The 11674-nt window shown below is 37.5% G+C and overlaps 1 long non-coding RNA gene across 3 annotated transcripts in view; it reads right to left on the reverse strand.

The window, feature by feature from the left end:
* Positions 1 to 11674, reverse strand: part of LOC109547206 (uncharacterized) — a 43156-nt gene that overhangs the window by 16063 nt on the left and 15419 nt on the right. For all 3 annotated transcript variants that reach the window (XR_012324311.1, XR_012324310.1, XR_002172961.3), the window contains exons 2-3: positions 4909 to 5136; positions 91 to 167 (exon numbers count right to left, since the gene is read on the reverse strand). This is a non-coding gene — a long non-coding RNA (uncharacterized lncRNA). The remainder of the gene's footprint in view (positions 1 to 90; positions 168 to 4908; positions 5137 to 11674) is intronic.

Below are 11674 nucleotides of genomic sequence, written 5' to 3' on the forward strand. Positions count from 1 at the left end.
TTTGACCCATCTCATCTTTTAACATGCTTTCCTCACTAAGCTTAGTCATTTCTAACTTTTGATTTAAAGTGAGAGACGGGCAACTCTTACCTGAACACTTGGAGGCCATCGTAGGGTTATTAATTGGCCCAATTTCAATATTGTTGTGCTTCAGGGAATAGGGAGGCCTGAGGAGAGGGAGAGAGACGGGGGAATGGTTAATTGGTGGAGCAGTCAGAACACACACAACATTTACCGATTAAGCTCACTGTCTTAAATGGGTGCAGTTTCTGGTGCCCCAAAATAATTATAATAGTAACATCAGAAATCACTGATCATAGATCACCGCAACAAATATAATGATAATGAAAAAGTCTGAAATATTTCAAGAATTACCAAAATGTGACACAGAAACATGTAGTGAGCAAATGCTATTGGAAAAATGTCGCCTATAGACTCGCTCAACGCAGCGTTGCCACAAAACCTTGTTTGTAAAAAACAAAACAAAACAAAACAAAACCCAGCAATACCTGCCAAGCACAACAAAACATGGTATGCCTGCCTGTATTTGAAATAATTTTAGCTCTACAGAAAAATTGTAAAGATAATTTCAGAATATGCTCCCATGCCCTCCCATGCAGTGGTGCCGGGGGCCAAGGGCAAGAGGAGAGAATTGTCTAAAAAAGGGCATGGGGAAAGTTTCTGGGGTGAGATGTTACATTATGATTGTGGTGATGGTTATGGAACTGTATACCTTTGTCAAAGGAAATTGAATTGAACGCCTGAAATTTGTTAATTTTATATGTAAATTATATTTCAATAAAATTAATTTTAAAATATTTAAAGGTGGCCAAAAAATACAAGATTTTATGTTTGTATTTAATTTAATTTTGGCCACACTACGTGGTTTGTAAGATCTCAGTTTGCAGACCAGGGATTGAACCTGGGCCCCAGCAGTGAAAGAGCCGAGTCCTAACCACTAGACCATCAGGGAATTCCCTGTATTTACTGAATTAATTCCTGCTAAGTATACTGTTTTCATAATTATGATATTATTTCGTTTTTATGCTCACCTTGTTAAGTAAAAAGAAACTGTATAGTGAACAATAATTTATGAGAAAAATAGAAAATCAAGTGGAGAAATCTCTCAGGAAGTGGAACAAAAAGGACAACATAGTACAAAAGAAGATGCATATTTATCACATGGATGAAACTTGAGGGCATTATGCTAAATGAAAGAAGCCAGTCACAAACAGACAAACACTGTGTGATTCCACTTACGACATATCTAAACTAGTCAAATTTACAGAAAGAGAAGATCCCAATAGTGGTTGCCAGAGGCTGGAGGGAGGGGGAAATGCAGCGTTGTTGTTTAATTGGCATAGGCTTTCAGCTCTGCGAGATGAACAACTTCTGGAGAGCTGTTTTACAACACTGTGAATATATTTAATATTACTTAACTGTATACTTTACAATGGTTAAGGTGGTATGTTTTATCTAATGTTTATTTTTATATAACAGTTAAAAATAATTTTTTTAAATCAAGAAAACAGGAATATCCTTTACTCCAAAAATTCCATTTGTAAAACTTTATCCTACAAAATCCCAGAGGCAAACAAAATCCCAGAGGCTAACAAAATCCCAGAGGCATATGTGTAAATGTATATAAATGTTTATATACACATTTGTGCATAAGTATATATAACTCAACAAGGAAACAACCTAAATGTCCATCAAGAGAAGAATGGCTAATTAAATAATGACATAGACATTTTGGTGAAAATGACATTTTCACCAAAATGTGGTGAAAATGAATTAATTACAGTCATACAGACAAACATGGGTAAACCAGACATACAATTTTTTTTTTTTTTTTTTTTTGCGGTACGCGGGCCTGTCACTGTTGTGGCCTCTCCCGTTGCGGAGCATAGGCTCCGGACGCGCAGGCTCAGCAGCCATGGCTCACGGGCCCAGCCGCTCCGCGGCATCTGGGATCTTCCCGGACCGGGGCACAAACCCACGTCCCCTGCATCGGCAGGCAGACTCTCAACCACTGAGCCACCAGGGAAGCCCCAGACATATAATATTGAGTAGAGGGACTTCCCTGGATGTGCAGTGGTTAAGAACCCACGTGCCAATGCAGGGGACACGGGTTCAATCCCTGGTCCGGGAAATCCCACATGCCGTGGAGCAACTAAGCCCGTGCCTGCAACTACTGAGCCTGTGCTCTAGAGCCCGTGAGCCACAACTACTGAAGCTCGTGCGCCTAGAGCCCATGCTCTGCAACAGGAGAAGCCACGGCAAGGAGAAGCCCGCGCACCGCAACGAAGAGAAGCTCCTGCTCGCCGCAACTAAAGCCCGCATGCAGCAACGAAGACCCAACACAGCAAAAAATTAATTAAATAAATAAATTAATTTTAAAAATGTGTAAAAAAAATTGGGTAGATAAAGCAAGACATAGATGTACATAAAGAGGAGGATACCATTTTCATAAAACTCAGAAGCCACAAAGCTAAACAATATATGGTATGAGAATATATACACTCAATTCAATTTTGATTCAACAAATGTGTTTTGAGTACCTACTATATTCCAAGCAGAGTTCTAGACACCAAAGATAGAGGCAGCAGTAAACACAAAAGACAAAAAACCTGCCCTCATGGTGCTTACTTTCAAGTGATGGAACAGGCAACAAACAAGATAAGTAAATTAAACATGTAACAAAGTAGAAAGTGAATCTTAAAGGAAGGGGCTAGGAAGTGGTAGGGAGATTAATTAGATAGGGTGGCCAGGGAAGGCCTCTCTGAGAAGATATATTTGAGGAAAGACTTGAACGAAGCGAGGAGTTAGCTGTGCACAGATTTGGGGAGAGAGCCTTCCAGACAGGAGACACAGCAAATACAAAAGCCCCAAGGTCTGAGTGTGTTCAGAGAAGCAAGGTTGAGAGAGAGGGGTGGGACCAACCATGTGATATTGTAGGGTTTTTCTCTGAGATAGAGAGCTATTATGCAAAGATCTGACTTCATGCACCATCTGACTTAGGTTTAAACAGAATTACTCGGGCTGCTGTATTGAAAGTGGACTGGAAGGGGGCATGGATGGAAACAGGGAACCAAGTTAGGGGGCTACATTGGTAATGCAGGTGAGAGATGGTGGCTTGAAATAGAATGTTGCTGTGGTGGTGAATTCTGGATATGTTTTTAAAGGCAGAGCCAGCAGGATTTGCTGACAGATTGGATGGGAGGGGTAAGACTAATAAGAATTCAAGAGTGACTCCAATACTTTTGGCTTCAGGAACTGAGTGATATATATGTGGTAAGACAAATAACAACAAAAAAGGGAGAGATGACAGCAACAAACTTGAGTGCAGTATTTTTCTCTGGAGGTTAGTAGGGGTTAAGACTAGGGAGGATCCCACATACAACTTCAAATATTGATAGTGGTTGAGTTCTGAGATTGGATAAAGGGTTCCATGGTGTTTATTTTCTTCTTCTTCTTTAAACTTACATAGTCATTATATAAATATTCTTTTATAAGTATCAAACACTACATACTTTTTTCTAAAAATAACAATAAAATCCCAACAGTAGATAAAAGTGAGAATATAAAAACTAATCACATGTAGGACTATTTCCTAAAATAATTAGCAATGTGCACAAGGGTTTATATACAAGGAGATTCCCTCTTCCTCATTAGAAATAAGAGTAATACATTGGGGGAAATAGAGGAATGGTTAAACTATGACACAATAGAATATTATGCAGCCATTAAAACCCATATTTTCAAAGCTATTTACATGGGCACTGCTCCCCTATTTTAAGCAATACAAATATGTGGTAGGATGATACTTATTGTACTATATATATATATATATATATATATATATATATATATATATAAAGAAAAGAGACTGGATATTTGAATGTAGTTATAGAACTACATATAGATCTAGCATACTAGTTTGAATGAAGTGTGGCTGTGAGTTACAAAAATACACAAAAAAAGTGACTTTAACAAGATTGAGGTTTACTTTGCCCTCATGTAAACAGAATTCCAGCTTGGGATGGTTGTTCCAGGGTAATCAGAGACACAGGCTCCTTGCATGTGATTGTTCTGTAACCTTCAGCACGGGGCTTCTTGCAGTCTAAGCTGGCTACTCCAGCTCTAATCATTATGTTTGCATTCTAACTACGGGAAAGGAAGAGAAGGAGATGGAAGGGTATGTCCCCGCTTCACGAAAATCTGCTAGAACTTTTCATCATTGCACTTGTAGCCCATTGGCTAGAACTTAATTTGTATGGCCACACCAGGCTGCAAGTTGAGGTCATATGCTGAGCTAAAAGCTTGAGATCTTACTATATAGAAAGAAAAGGAGAACAAATCCTGGGAGACAACTCTTAGTCTCTGTCACATCCAGTGTGATTCCACTTTTCTTAAAGACAGAGACAGCCAGACCAGAAAGTTGTAGAGCAAAATATGAGTGCTGGTTATCACTGGTTGGTAGAATGTTGGACAATTTTTGCTTTCAATCTTGTATTTTTCAAATTTTTAATATATAACATGTACTATTGTTAAATATTAAAAATAAAATACTTAGAATTAAGAAGAAACTGTATAACAAAAACAAGGAAATTGAAGAGTATTCTTCTCTGTACCAAATCTGTTTGTTTTAAGGAATGTTTAGAAAGCACCAATAAAGACTATAGAAAGCACCTTGAGGGCTAGAGGATAATTTCCATGTTGAATAGAAACTCAAAACATATCTTTTGTAAAACAAGTATCAAACAAAGGGATAAAAGGTAAGTTCCTTGGAAACATTCAAGAACCCCAACTTTTTAACACAGTTGAGGTGGGTCTGACTTTTGGGAAGGCCCCTGTTGTGACAGCTGTGAGTGCAGAAAGCCAAGAGATTAGAAAGCAAGGTCATACCCTTGGCTTAGCCGTTCACTGTCAACTGGACATGTCTTCCTAATGTCCACAGTCCCTGAAGAGTGTGGTTCCCTGGGCAGTCCAATATAGCCTTCACCCTGGTCTTTGCAAACTTCTTCAGTAAAAACTCAGGGAATTTAAGTGAGAAGTCCAAGGTTGCTGGTGAGGCCTGATGTCTTGGGAGTGTAAATTTTTCCATCCATCCCTGTCTCCAGTTGAAATTATCTGCTGAATATAAAAAGGCAGAAAATTTTGTTATTTGGACGTCTAAGGAGAGGCTAAATCCTTGTGTGAAAACAAAATCAACATTCATGATCAGTAGAAACTTATTCCAATTTGCCAAATTGGAATTGTTTTAACATGACAATACCAATAGTCATTTTTGCTATGTAACAATTATACAGCTTAAAAATTGAAAGAATTCCACAGAACAAATTAAAAGAACTTTTTTTTTTTTAAACTAACTTATGGTTACCAGGGGGTAAGGGGAGGAGGGATAAACTGGGATATTTGGATTGACATATACACACTATTATGTATAAAGTAGATAACTAATAAGGACCTACTGTAGAGCACAGGGAAGTCTACTCAATAGTCTATAATGGCCTATATGGGAAAAGGATCTAAAAAAGAGTGGATATACGTATATGTATAACTGATTCACTTTGCTGTACACCTGAAACTAACACAACATTGTAAATCAACTATACTCTAATAAAAAGTTTTTTTAAAAAGCACTTTTTAAAAGTAGGTCTTAGAAACATGTGAGTAACTGCACTGATTTATACAGCTGGTCACTCCTGCCCCCTGCTGGCTAGAATTGGCTACAACCAGACTATCCAAGGTTAACTGTACTCATACAGTAAGTTCTTCCTGTACTTTGGGAAATCTCTTAATTTCCTTCAAGAGGCATACACACAGAGACAGAGGAAGAGAGGGACAGAGTCAGACAGAAAAAGAGAGACAGAAACACAAAGAATAGATAGACACAGAATACCTTGTGTTCCTGCCTTCCCCTCCCTCTTTCTACCTTATTGCACTGCAATAGCCTGCTCAAGTACTGATTTGTTTCATTATATTGTAAAAAGGGAGGGAAAATGCTTTTCTGATTCAAAATATAATCATCAGCCTAAAATAGTGCCTGGTACGCAGAAGGTGCTCAGTAGATATTTGTTGAGAGAATGAGAGGGAGCCAGAGAAAAAGTTGCAGAGGGATTGAGAGAGAGGAGGAAGAGAGACAAGACCTATTCTTTCAAGGACTCCTCCCACCTCTATTTGAGAGACAAATTTATATCAGAAATACTAACATCACAGTACATTGCAGACATAGGAAATAGGAGCTCAATTAAGTTGGCACACACAGGCATTGACCTAAGCCTTTTACTATTATTCTTATATTTTCCTTATAATAATCCTATAAAATAAACACTATTATATCCACTTTAGAGATGAGAAGCCTCAGGCAGGAAGAGGTTAAGTTAAATTTCCCGAGGCTACTAAGTGGTGGGGCTGGGATTTCAACCCAGGAAGTTTGACTCCACAGTTCAAGCTTTTAACCAGCAGCAAGGTGCCTCTTCAAAGGATGTGAAGAAGAGGGCAGAGCAGAGATAGAGGAAAAATCTATCGTTGGGAGTATTGTACCAATCCTTCCATGTAAGTCATCTGCCTGCTGGAGAATAATTTTATCAGAGATGACATAACTATAGCAGAGAACCAACTTCTCCAATCCAGTGCTTCTTACACTTGATCACTAAAGGAGAACTAATAGCAGAGGTGGATCAGAGTGGTTTAAAGGACCCGAAACAGTCTCAGGGGAGAAATTTCTTGTTAGTTTTCTACTATAGCCTAAAAATTCATTAAATCTTTCAACTTTCAACAACAGATAGTTTATCCAGACAGAAAATCAATAAGGAAATGTTGGACTTAAACTACATTTTAGGTCAGATGGACCTAACAGACATTTACAGGAAATTCCATTCAACTGCAGCAGAATCTTCTTCTCAAGCACATGTGGAACATTCTTTAGGATAGATCACATGTTAGACCACAAAACAAGTCTTAATAAGTTTAAGAAGATTGAAATCATATCAAGTATGTTTTCTGACCATGATGGTATGAAACTAGAAATTAATTATAAGTGGAAAACTGGGAAAATCACAAATATGTGGAGATTAAACAACAAGCTCCTAAAACCAATGGGTCAAAGAAGAAATCAAAGGGAAAACCAAAAAATATCTTGAGACAGATGAAAATGGAAACAACATACTAAAACTTAAGGAATGTAGCAAAAGCAGTTCTAAGAGGGAAGTTTATAGTGGTAAATGCCTTCATTAAGAAAAATGAAAGATCTCAAATAAACAGCCTAACTTTATATCTCAAGGAACTAAAAAAAAGAACAAACTAAGCCCAAAGTTAGAAGGAAGGAAATAAGGATCAGAATGGAAATAACTGAAACAGAGACTAAAAAGACAATAGAAAAGATCGGTGAAACTAAGAGCTGGTTCTCTGAAAAGATAAAGAAAATTGACAAACTTTAACTAGATTCACCAAGAAAAACAGAGAGTACTGAAATAAATAAATCAGAAATGAAAGAGACCTTACAAGTGATAGCACAGAAATACTAAAGATTGTAAGGAACTACTATGAACAATTATATGCCAACAAATTAAAAACCTTGAAGAAATGGATAAATTCCTAGAAACATACATCCTACCAAGCTTGAATCATGAAGAAACAAACAATCTGAACAGACTGATTACTAGTGAGGAGACTGAATTAGTATATAGCATAATGACAGAAGTAAGTCCTTCCTTATCAGTAATAACTTTAAATGTAAATGGATTACTCTCCAATGAAAAGGACAGAGATTGCCAGGATGGTATTATGCCAGATGGATAAATACACATGATCCAACTATATGCTGTCCGTGAGAGATTCACTTGAGATCCAAAGATACAAACAGGTTTCAAGTGAAAGGATGGAGAAAGATATTCCATGCAAATAGTAACCAAAAGAACCACTCCTGTTATGCTAATACCAGACAAAATGGACTTAAATCAAAAAAGGCTACAAGAGACAAGAAAAGACATCATGCATTAATAAAAGTTTAATACAGCAAGAAGTTATAACAATTTTAAATATTTACACATTTTATGAGAGACCATCAAAATATGTGAAGTATATTGTTCTGTAACAGATCTCTAGGAAATTTTTCATTTTGGAAAACAGAAATTCCATATACACTGAGCAACAACTCATTGATTTTTTAAATAACCTTGCATTTCTGGGATAAACCCTACTTGGTTATGATGTACAATTATTTTTGTAAATTGCTGGAGTCCTATGCTAACTTAGTGTGTGTGTGTGTGTGTGTGTGTGTGTGTGTGTGTATTTCTGCATTTATGTTTATTGGGTTTGACAGGTTTTAGTATCAAGTGGCCTTATAAAATGAATTGGAGGGTGTTCCCTTTATTTTCTGGAAGAGTTTGTGTAAGATTAGTGTTATTTCTTCCTTAAGTGTGTGATAGATAGAATTCAAAAGTGAAACTTCAAGCCTTTTGTTTGTTTGTTTGTTTTTCTGGTCAGTTAAAAAATTTTTTTTATAGTTAGGTATAATTTATATACAGTAAAAGTAACTTGTTGTGTGTATACAACTATGAATTCTATGAACCTATTAATTAAATTAGTTTTCATTTCTCTCAAGTAAATACTTGGAAATGGGATTGTTGGGTTGTATGGTTAACTTATAAGAAACTGTCAGACTGTTTTCCAAAATGGCTATACCATTTTTTCTGCTCTGTTCAATTTATTCTTTTTTAAAACAATTTTATTGAAGTATAGTTGATTTACAATGTTGTGCTGGTTTCTTCTGTACTGACTAGGTTATACATATATATTCTTTTTCATATTCTTTTCCATTACGGTTTGTCACAGGATATTGAATACAGTTCCCTGTGCTATACAGTAGGACCTTGTTATTTATCCATCCTATATGTAATAGTTTGCCTCTACTAATCCCAAACTTCCAATCCTTCCCTCCCGCTTGGCAACCACAAGTCTGTTCTCTATGTCTGTGAGTCTGTTTCTGTTTTGTAGATATGTTCATTTGTGTCATATTTTAGATTCCACATATAAGTGATATCATATGGTGTGTTTCTCTTCCTGACTTACTTTTTAGTATGATAATCTCTAGGTCCATCCATGTTGCTGAAAATGGCATTATTTCATTCTTTTTGATGACTGAGTAATATTCCACTGTATATATGTACCATATCTTCTTTATCCATTTATCTGTTGATGGACATTTAGGTTGATTCCATGTCTTGGCTATGGTAAATAGTGCTGCTATGAACATAGGGGTGCATGGATCTTTTCAAATTATAGTTTTGTCTGGGTATGTGCCCAGGAGTGGGACTGCTGGATCATATAGAAACTCTATTTTTAGTTTTTTGAGGAAACTCCATACTGTTTTCCATAGTGGCTGTACGAATTTCATTCCCACCAGCAGTATAAGAGGGTTCCTTTGTCTCCACTCCCTCTCCAACATTTGTTATTTGTAGACTTTTTAGTGATGGCCATTCTGACTGGTGTGAGGTGATACCTCATTGTAGTTTTGATTTGCATTTCTCTAATAATTAGCAATGTTGAGCATCTTTTCATGTGCCTATTGGCCATCTGTATATCTTCTTTGGAGAAATGTCTTCTGCCCATTTTTCGATTGGGTTGTTTTTTTGTTGTTGAGTTGTATGAGCTGTTACTATATTTTGGAAATTAAGCCCTTGTTGCTTGCATCGTTTGCCAATATTTTCTCCCATTCTGTAGATTGTCTTTTCATTCTGTTTATGGTTTCCTTTGCTGTGCAAAAGCTTGTAAGTTTGATTAGGTCCCATTTGTTGATTTTTGTTTTTATTTCTATTGCCATGGGAGACTGACCTAAGAAAACATTGGTACAATTTATGTCAGAGAATGTTTTGCCTATGATCTCTTCTAGGAGTTTTATGGTGTCATATATTATGTTTAAGTCTTTAAGCCATTTTGAGTTTATTTTTGTGCATGGTGTAAAGATGTGTTCTAACTTCATTGATTTACATGCAGCTGTCCAACCTTCCCAGCACCACTTGCTGAGGAGACCTTTTCCCATTTTATATTCTTGCCTCTTTTGTCAAAGATTAATTGACCGTAGGCATGTGGGTTTTTTCTGGGCTCTTTATTCTGTTCCATTGATCTGTATGTCTGTTTCTGTGCCAGTACCACATTGTTTTGATTACTGTATAAAACGGCTATACCATTTTGCATTCCCACTAGTAGTGGTGTGTTCCACCTGCTCCACATCCTCACTAACACTTGGTATTTACTTTAGCCGTTCTAATAGGTCTATAGTAGTATCACACTGTGGTTTAATTTGCATTTCTCTAATGATTTATATTGAGCATCTTTTCATCTGTTTATAGGCCATCAATATATCTTCTTTAGTGGAATAGCTATTCAAATCTCTTGCCCTTTTTAAAAAAATTGAGTTGTTTCCTTCCTTACTGTTGAGTTTTGAGAGTTCTTTTTTATATTTTGGGTACAAGTTTTTTTTTTTTTACCAGATATATCAGTTGCAAAGATTTTCCTCCCAGTCTGTGGACTGCCTTTTCATTCTTTAACAGTGTCTTCTGCAGAACAGAAGTTTTACAATTTTTGTAAAGTCTAATTTATCAAATTTTTTCATTTCATATTATGCATTAGCTGTCATAACTATGATATCTTTGCCTGACCCATAGTCAAAAAGATTTTCTCTTCATTTTTCCCCAAAGTTTATAGTTTTAGATTTTTACCTTTTGATCTGTGATCCATTTTGAGTTAATTTTAGCATAAGGTATAAGTTATGGGGTGGGGTTTGCTATTTTGCATAGGAATGTTCCATTGTTCCAGCACTGTTTGTTAAAATGACTATCTGTTCTCCATTGAATTGCTATTAAACTTATGTAAAAAATCAATTGATCAATCAATTGATCTATTTCTGGACTCTATTCTGTTCCATTGATCTTTGTGTCCATCTTTTACCAATACTGCACTGTCTGATTATGGGGTTTTTTTTTGTTGTTTTTTTTTTTTTTGCTGTACGCGGGTCTCTCACTGTTGTGGCCTCTCCCGTTGCAGAGCACAGGCTCCGGACGCGCAGGCCCAGCGGCCATGGCTCACGGGCCCAGCCGCTCTGTGGCATGTGGGATCTTCCCGGACCAGGGCATGAACCCGTGTCCCCTGCATCGGCAGGCAGACTCTCAACCACTGCGCCACCAGGGAAACCCTGATTATAGTTTTATAGTAAGTTTTACAATCAGGTTGTGTGAGCCCTCCAACTTTGTTCTTTTTCTTTTTTTCTTTTTGGCCTCGTTGGGTCTTTGTTGCTGTGTGTGGGCTTTCTCTAGTTGCGGCGAGCAGTAGCTAGTCTTCATTGCGGTGTAGGGGCTTCTCATTGCAGTGGCTTCCCTTGTTGTAGAGCATGGGCTCTAGGTGCACAGGCTTCAGCAGTTGCAGCACGCAGGCTCAGTAGTTGTGGCACGTAGGTCCTAGAGCATGTGGGCTTCAGTAGTTGCAGCATGTAGGCTCAGCAGTTGTGGTGCATGGATTCTAGGGTGTGCAAGCTTCAGTAGTTGTGGCACGGAGGCTCAGTAGTTGTGGCTCATGGGCTCTAGAGCACAGGCTCCGTAGTTGTGGTGCAAGGGCTTAGCTGCTCTGTGGAATGTGGGATCTTCCTGGACCAGGGATCGAATCCGTGTCC

The sequence above is a fragment of the Tursiops truncatus genome, chromosome 11, assembly GCF_011762595.2.
Source record: "Tursiops truncatus isolate mTurTru1 chromosome 11, mTurTru1.mat.Y, whole genome shotgun sequence".
NCBI classification, from domain to species: Eukaryota; Metazoa; Chordata; class Mammalia; order Artiodactyla; family Delphinidae; genus Tursiops; species Tursiops truncatus.